The 8,075-nt window shown below is 41.9% G+C and overlaps 1 non-coding gene across 1 annotated transcript; it reads right to left on the bottom strand.

The window, feature by feature from the left end:
• Nucleotides 1–430: 430 nt before the first annotated feature.
• Nucleotides 431–5,584, bottom strand: LOC105911550. The gene is made up of 3 exons (XR_004164989.2): nucleotides 5,168–5,584; nucleotides 1,290–1,348; nucleotides 431–760 (listed from the first exon to the last, which is right to left on the bottom strand). It is a non-coding gene; the product is annotated as an uncharacterized LOC105911550 (transcript).
• Nucleotides 5,585–8,075: the final 2,491 nt, after the last annotated feature.

Raw genomic sequence — 8,075 nt, 5'->3', positions numbered from 1 at the left:
AATATGTTCTTGTCAGGATCACTGCTGTACTGAGATGGCCTGCCGTGCATGAGTCTCAAGGCAGACCAATCCCCGCAGCAGATCCTCTGCTAGGACCAATGTAGTGTTGATGAAGAGCAAAAGATGGCAGACACAAATGATCTCTCTACAACATTATAATGGAATTTCATAATAAAATAGTCAGTTTGTGTTAATGAAAAGGTACAAATTGATTGGGTAATGGTGTCTTGACACATATCTTAGATCTCTCAGAATCAGTCCCAATCAGTTGATCTAATTAGATTAGATTAGATTTGATTAGATTCAACTTTATTGTCATTGCACAGAGTACAAGTACTGAGGCAACGAAATGCAGTGGAGCACAGGATTTATCACCCTGCCACCACTTCCTCTATTCATGATACTCCCCCCCCGCCCCCCCCAGCATCCTCCTCTTTCTATTGAATACATTTAAGAGAACTATTCTTGCACATGAGAAACTGTTTCTTTGTAAATAGTAAACCATGTCAACCACCAAAAAAAACATTTTGATAACAAAACAACATAACTTTGCTTCTCTCAACCATAAACATGTTCTGTGGGCCGGTCTTAGAGACACTGGTGACACTGACAAAGGCCTCCAGGCAATGATGATGTTTTTTGCATTGTGACAATGATATACAAAATATTTACAGTCCTGTATGGCTTCATTCATTCAGACTTTTGACATGAACATACCTTGGGGCTCCGTGACTTGAACCGGATAGGTGGACTTTAATGACTGCAAGGGACAAACCATGATTTTTTTTTAACACGAGGAAGACTTAGGCTTAGGCTCACGACCACATAAACCAACATAGGCTAAATATATATATCAACAATCACCCGACTTACATAGGGTCCATGTGAGGGTATGCAGTCTAGTGAGCTCAAATACTAGCTTCAGACAAGCATGAAAATTAGTGAGAGTCTAGTTGCAACATGCCTCTCAGACAGCTTTGCAAACTCAGGACTTCACAAAGACCGCGGACACATTCATAATGTTTGCAAAGATTCACTGTCAGTAGGGTTTAGAACCATCATATAACATAACTAGAATAAACCTACGGAAACAGTTCAGGGTCAATCTATAGAAAGTATCCTGGGAAGTAATCTACATGATAAATGAAGGGCTCTGGTAAATAGCTCTCCTTATAGAAGTAAACAGAGTAGCCCCAAACCTATTCCAAAATCAAATCTACTAAAAGTATGTAGTGTACTAATTAAGTATTGGACACACAGTACCAAAGGACACAATGTAAATGCCGTACCATACTTGTCATGAAGCTACTTGTGTCTGTGTCCTCCACGGGTTCTGAGGCGATCCTCTCTGAAAAAGAAACACACAAAACAAGGCATTTCAGGAGCCAGTAACGACAGTATATACAAGAAAATGTGAGACAGGAAGAAAGGAGTGACATCGGCTCTGAGTCATCCATCTAACACCTTTGACACAGTGCTGTCTCGCTTGAGGTTAGGGTGATCATTTCACCACCAAGTTTACTACAGCAAATAGCAGGGGGCCCCAATCTTTTACCACAAGAGCCATGGCGTCATCAGCAGGTTTTCATATATGTCTTCTCTTCAGAATCACACAACCTTCAACACCTGAGATCTGACTGATATACTCAACGGAACTTTTGCATATATAAGATTATATTAATTACTTGTAACAATTGGAACACAACCCATAGAAGGCCTAAACAGTTAAGGTAGAAAAAAACATGAATGCATACATGAAAATACTCTGCAAGTAAATGCAAATGGAAGACAAATCTGATGCAAGAAGGTCTTTGAAGGATTTCATAAGCTTTGAAATGGGGGTGTTTTTCTTTCTAAAGAAGTTAAAGAAAAAAGTGATAGCTCCAGGTATTTTAACATAAAAAAATCTCACTGTGAATGTCCATCCCCTGAACCTTTTATGAAGCTGCTACTGTTGAAAGATAATATAATTCACTGCCTGATTATGGAAAAACTCTATACTGAAAAAATGGTTCTATACTGAAGCAGCAGTAAGGAGTTTTGTCTAAGTAGCTTCCAGCCAACAGACTTGGCGTGTAATCATCAACATCAACAATTGGCACTGACAAAAACTAGCTAGCTGGCTAACTGATGTCCTAGCCTGGGCAGCTAGTGGAACAGCAGTTGTGTTTATCTATCCTTCATAAGACCATATACTGGCAAATGAAAGATGATACAGAAACTAGTTACCTAAAAAAACATACCTCAAAAAGCATTTTGAATAAACAAGCTCCCAGCATCCCCATGTGCTGTGGCATTAACACTCATTAACACTGCCCATTAATGACATGTTTGAGCAGAGGGCATGATTCCTAATCATGTCAAAGGCCATACTGACAGCAGCTGAAGACACGGCCAGGTGAGGGGAGCTGGAGCCTTCATTCAAAGGGCCAGGATATATGGGGAGTAATGGGCCTGTACATGTTGCCTGCTGGGAGGGTTAGGCCTCACGTTTTGAAGTATAGAGGCATAAACCCACGGAATACTCATTGAAGGACACACACACACACACACACACACACACACACACACACACACACACACACACACACACACACACACACACACACACACACACACACACACACACACACACACACACACACATATGCACAGCAGTCTCCAATTATTTGTCTCCTACATGCACCGACAAGACCCTTTTGCTCTATGGCAGGTACTCTCGCGCGCACACACACAAAGGCTCTCTGAGGAGCTTGTCGAAAGTGTCACCTGATGGGAAAGCCACAGCGGAGCGGAGAAGACAGCAGCCCAGACTGCAGGTCTGCCACGGGAGGCGTATGTCACCCGTAACCCAAACCACAAAAAGCCCAGGGGAAACAAAGAGGAGCTCTGAACACTTCCACGTGACACCATCATTCACAAGTACTCCCTCTGACCATGCATCACAGTAGACCATGCATACATTTCCATTCGCAAAATCCACCCCTGATCTGCACTGGCAGTTGAAGTGAGAAAAATCACTCACAGAGTGGGAGAAAATACGTGCACATGAAATGTAAGCTGAAAACTACTAAGGGGGGTAGGGGGTGGTAAATATAATGTAATAAAGGTTCACTCTATTATGCACATTTTGTAATAACCTGACATTTAGTAATAAGCAGCTTTTGTAATAAATGCAATATGTAACAACTTTCCCTGCATTTTGTAATAAATGATTACATATTGCCGTGGTTGTTCCAAAATACAGGTGTTGCATTTACTACAGAATTCGGGGAAATGAATAATATATTGTGTTTAAGCTGTGAATTCAAAATGTGTCAAGTTTGAATTAATGCAGATATTATTACAAAATAAAGTTAAATTCCATTGCACACTAGAGAGCTATTACAAAATATTGCATAATGTGTGGTTACACACCGAAACTAGACAAAAGACAAAACATAGGGTAAACAGCATCCAGGACATGTGTGCTATAAATCAACTAACTGATAGGTCACGTCATCTGAGCTCGGTCTGTTAGTCAGTCAGCTCCTACCCATTCAAGAGAGTAATATATCAACATATTATGTCAACATATCAACATATTAACTGGTTGACAACTGGTTGTGACTGAGTATGCTTAAAACGTAAAGGTTACATGCTCCTGAAGCAACAGGTTGACTGGTAAGTATAGTGTAGGAATAGGCTTTATTGTTAAGATTCACATCCTAATCCTCACATAGGTTTTACTTCCACTGCCATTTTGGCCAAGTAATTGTAGAGGAATTACAACAATCCACCATGCTCACTCCTGATGGTGTTGCACTATTGGAAACTGTGAGTTTACAAATAAATAAATAAATAAATCTCTATGACATCGGTACTTTCCAAGGTCTTGTCAACTAGTATGCATCCACAGTGGCAAGTACTGGTCACCATGAACACTTGATGATTACTCAGTCCACCTTCATCTGCTGTGACTCACTGCCCGGCACAGAAAGAGACCCACATAATCAAACATCCCCCCACCCCTCCTACCATCACTACCACCACCAGTGTTCTGATTCATCAACCACAAGAACATCTCTGAATCTACCCGTTATTGTCTCAGCACAGCGGCGGAATGCAGGGGCTTGTAGCGACGTGTCCTGGACAGATACAGAGAGATGAAATACACACTACATAATAATATATGGCCCAGGGACACCATTCAGCTGGGAGGAACCCAGATTCTCCACTGTATGACCACCCAGACATTTCTTCGAACAGAGACGGTACCAGTAACCACACTTTTCACATGCCTGGACATTGGAGAGCACACGCATAATAACAATAAGATGCTCCTGCAGTGTTGGTGAAAAGATTCACGATTTTCAAAGCTCCAACACACAGGAGATACTTTGAGGCATATTATGAAAATGAGCCTCAGGTGCATTAATCTAGAGTGGTGGTCTGCTTTCACATTCAGTTTTGTCATTTGGGAGTTCTAGTTTGAGAACATTCATTGTTTTGTAACCTGTGATAGTACAGTATTGTGGCTGCTGCTATATAATTAGCTATGCTTCCTTGAATCGAATCCTTGAACCTGTGAAAAACCACAATGGATCATGCATGTACATGTCACAAAAGTGACACAACTATATAAGGTTTCACTCTTAACTGGTAAAAGTTATGGAATGTTTAGGCATGATTATGGAGGAAAGCAAAGCATCTGCACAAAGAGACTTTGTCTTTTTTACTCTGTAAGGACTTTTTAAAGAACTTGGCTCACAGTTATTTAAAACCTAAAAATAGACAACTAGAACCCTCATAGCCCCATTTTTCAACCACAACCTCATACGCTTATACTATACTTATAGCATACTATCAACGTATAGTTATACTGAGGTCAAGTTAACAATAGCCAACGATACTTACTTGTTAATGATTGTATTCATTATTGTGTTGGCTTGGTTGAATTATAAATGCAGCTACTAACGAACAGCTACTATCAACACATAAACTTTAAAATGTCACCAATATAAAACGTCAGGGTGATCTTAACAGAGCAACACATGCTCAAACGTAAAAGTCTTCCTTCAACTGTCTCTACCAACCGTTGAGGTTAGAATAAGTGGTCACAAAGAACACTACACGAAGTGAGTCAACAAAGTCCAAGGTTTCACATAAAAGGAGAGGAGTAACTTACCAACCGGCTCACTGAACGCTCTCAGACTGGCCATGGTGACAACAAACGCCTCGCACATAGAAACGCCTGATCGCGAAACAAGCAATTCGCAAACAAATCTCAGAAAGAGGGTTCCCTGATCCCAACCTGACAGCCTCCTGCACTGCTCTCATGGGTGAAGCAGCCTACCGGAGTGCGCTGCGCTAGAGCTACCCGCCTGAAGTCTGACTCCTTGTCGTCTCAGGTTCAAGTTCAACAATAAGAGAGGCGCAAATGACGTCTGCATTTAACGACCTTCACTGCTTTCTGGATAATTTCCTGAAACACAAATAAAACCACTTCCACCCAGACAGCTCTCTCAAAGACTTCGAAAACGACCCACGCAATCAAGAAGAACCTGACGTGTTTAGCTTGTGGCAGGTGGAAGTGAAAACCACACCACAAACTCCTGACCTCACAAGTAACGGAAAAGGTATCTCTCTCACTCATTGTCGGAAAATAGTGTCAGTGTGGTCAGTGGCGTTGCTGCATCAGTGAAAGTGCACTAAAGACCTAGTATGGAATGGAAGACTTTTATCAGCAGTTATTACATTAACGGTAGTAGCACATTATTGGCTGCAGCACTATCACCTCTTCCTTCACAGTTGTTCATTCCGACGACATTCAACACTTTACGGCCTGTTTGTAAGATAGCCCAATGTGATAACCTGCCTCAACAAGGCCTTGCTTCATGTCCCATGAAAAGCTAATATGCTGCAGGTTTCCCTTCATCAGTGCAGGTTATTGGATGTATCCATGTAGAAACAGGACATTAATACTCTTTTTACCAGCTGCCACAAGAAATAATTAGCTGTTATGGAGGCACTAAATCCAGCATTGTTAAAGATGGAGAATCTGGAATGATATATTGTCCCATGTTAAGTTGTTTATTATTCCTTGGCCCATAAAGTGGCAGGAGAATGGGAGAGCTTGTGGGTTTTATCTAAACACAGAGGACCATAAAAAGGGGCCGATGCAATTACCCAACTCAACCAGCACAATTAACTGCATTAAATTGGCAATCAGCATGGCAAATGAGGGACGAAGCAAATTAACTTATTAGACTTCTTACTTATTAGCTGCTCCATAACATGCATCGGCTATAAAAACACACATACACACACACACACACACACACGGTATATATGTAAGAGTATTTGCTCTCTCTCGGTGCATCCTTTTCCATTTTCTTTTCCCCATTCATCCTGCTGTTCTGCGAACTTTTCCCAACAGGGGGCGCTGTAAGACTTGAGTCTGACTTATTTCATTGCTGTGTAGGCTGCTCTGCTTTGACAGAGCCTAATTTGTTTGTGTCTTATCCACTGTATGATCCATAGGGCATTCACTTGTAATAATCACAAACATTTCATGCATATTCCACATGTCCATTTGAGGGGGTGCATATGAATGATATTCAATATATTTGTCTATGATGTTTAATTCACAACCTCTTTTGCTAACAGGTCACTGACCCTGCTGATGAATTTGTCATGATTACATCCCTAATAATGGTGTGGCATGCATTAAATTGAGTGTTTGGTTTTATCTTTTATTTTGTCTCTTGTGTTCCCTGTCTAGCTCTCTCTATGTGTATGTGTATGAGCATGTGTATGACTATATGTATGTGTGTGTGTGTGTGTGTGTGTGTGTATGCATTCGAGCACAGCGGCTGTGAGTCTGTAATGGAGATTAGCAGCTTTGCTTGCTTGTGTGGCTCAGCGAGCTTTCGAGCCCTCTGTGTCTTAGCTGTTCTGTCTCCCAGATCCCCTTTAGATGGTAATGAGACCTTTCCCGCCACAGAGAGGCTCACAGAGAGCACCCAGACAAGCACACAGAGGGCAGCCCAAAGCTGCCAAGGACTTACCCCCGCCTTTGACAAAATGTCTGTCCCTGTAGCTCTGTATGTCTCTCACTCCCCATGTTGTAGATTCTACAGTCTCTCTTTCACATACACACACACTCTCCCTCTCTCTCTCTTGTCGGTTTCTCTATGTATTTTTCTCCTTCTCTATTCTGTCTATTCCTCTCTCTCTGTTTATCTTCTTATTTCTCTCACTGTCTCTCCCTCTCCCCTCTTCTTTCTAGTAGTTAGTGTGTTTTGACAAACTGACAGCATGTTTTGTGTCTGTGTGTTTTTCTGTCTTTCGTGACTGCTGTTGGTCATATTTGCCTGTGAGCTTACACAGGCAAACATGAATGCAGAATGTAGTTGTGTGTGTGTATCTTCATGTGTGTGTGTGTGTGTGTGTGTGTGTGTGTGTGTGTGCGTTGCAGATCATGATAACCTAATTCAGTGGCTAGAGGGAGAGCATTACCACCCAGTGATTAATCAGTAGACTGTGAACCCTTCACTAACACACTGTAGATTAGGCAACACAACCCAGAGACACCAAAGTATCTCCTGCTGTCAGGGCTGCTGTGGAGGACTGCACGCAAAGGCACGACACAAATCAAACTTCACACAATAAGAGGAGCTTGTATTGCAAGTAATAAAAAAAAGGAGCAATGTGACAATGTGAATACAAACACGAACAACGATAGCACAAGGAACTGAAGAACCACAAGGCTTAAATACACAGGACTAACAAGGTGAAAAGAAACAGGTGGGAAGGGATCAATGAGACAAACCAAGAGGTAACGAGTGGGGCGTGAACAGGGCGCCACAGGGAACAGAGGCAAAGACAGAGACAGGGAAAATGAAACCACATGACTCTATAAACAAAAGCACATGGCAACATAGTAGGTTAAGAAAAGCACATGGCTATGTGAAGAAAAACCAAGAACCGTGACACCTGCTGCTATGCTTAAAATGGGAGCCAGCTACTTGATGGGTTCCAGCGAGAACACAGGGGGGTGAGTGGAGCACAGGGGGATGAGTGGAGCACGGGGG

The sequence above is a fragment of the Clupea harengus genome, chromosome 13 (genome assembly GCF_900700415.2).
Source record: "Clupea harengus chromosome 13, Ch_v2.0.2, whole genome shotgun sequence".
Taxonomy (NCBI): Eukaryota; Metazoa; Chordata; class Actinopteri; order Clupeiformes; family Clupeidae; genus Clupea; species Clupea harengus.
The sequence above is the reverse complement of the archived record's forward strand: the minus strand, read 5'-3'. Positions and strand labels throughout refer to the sequence as shown.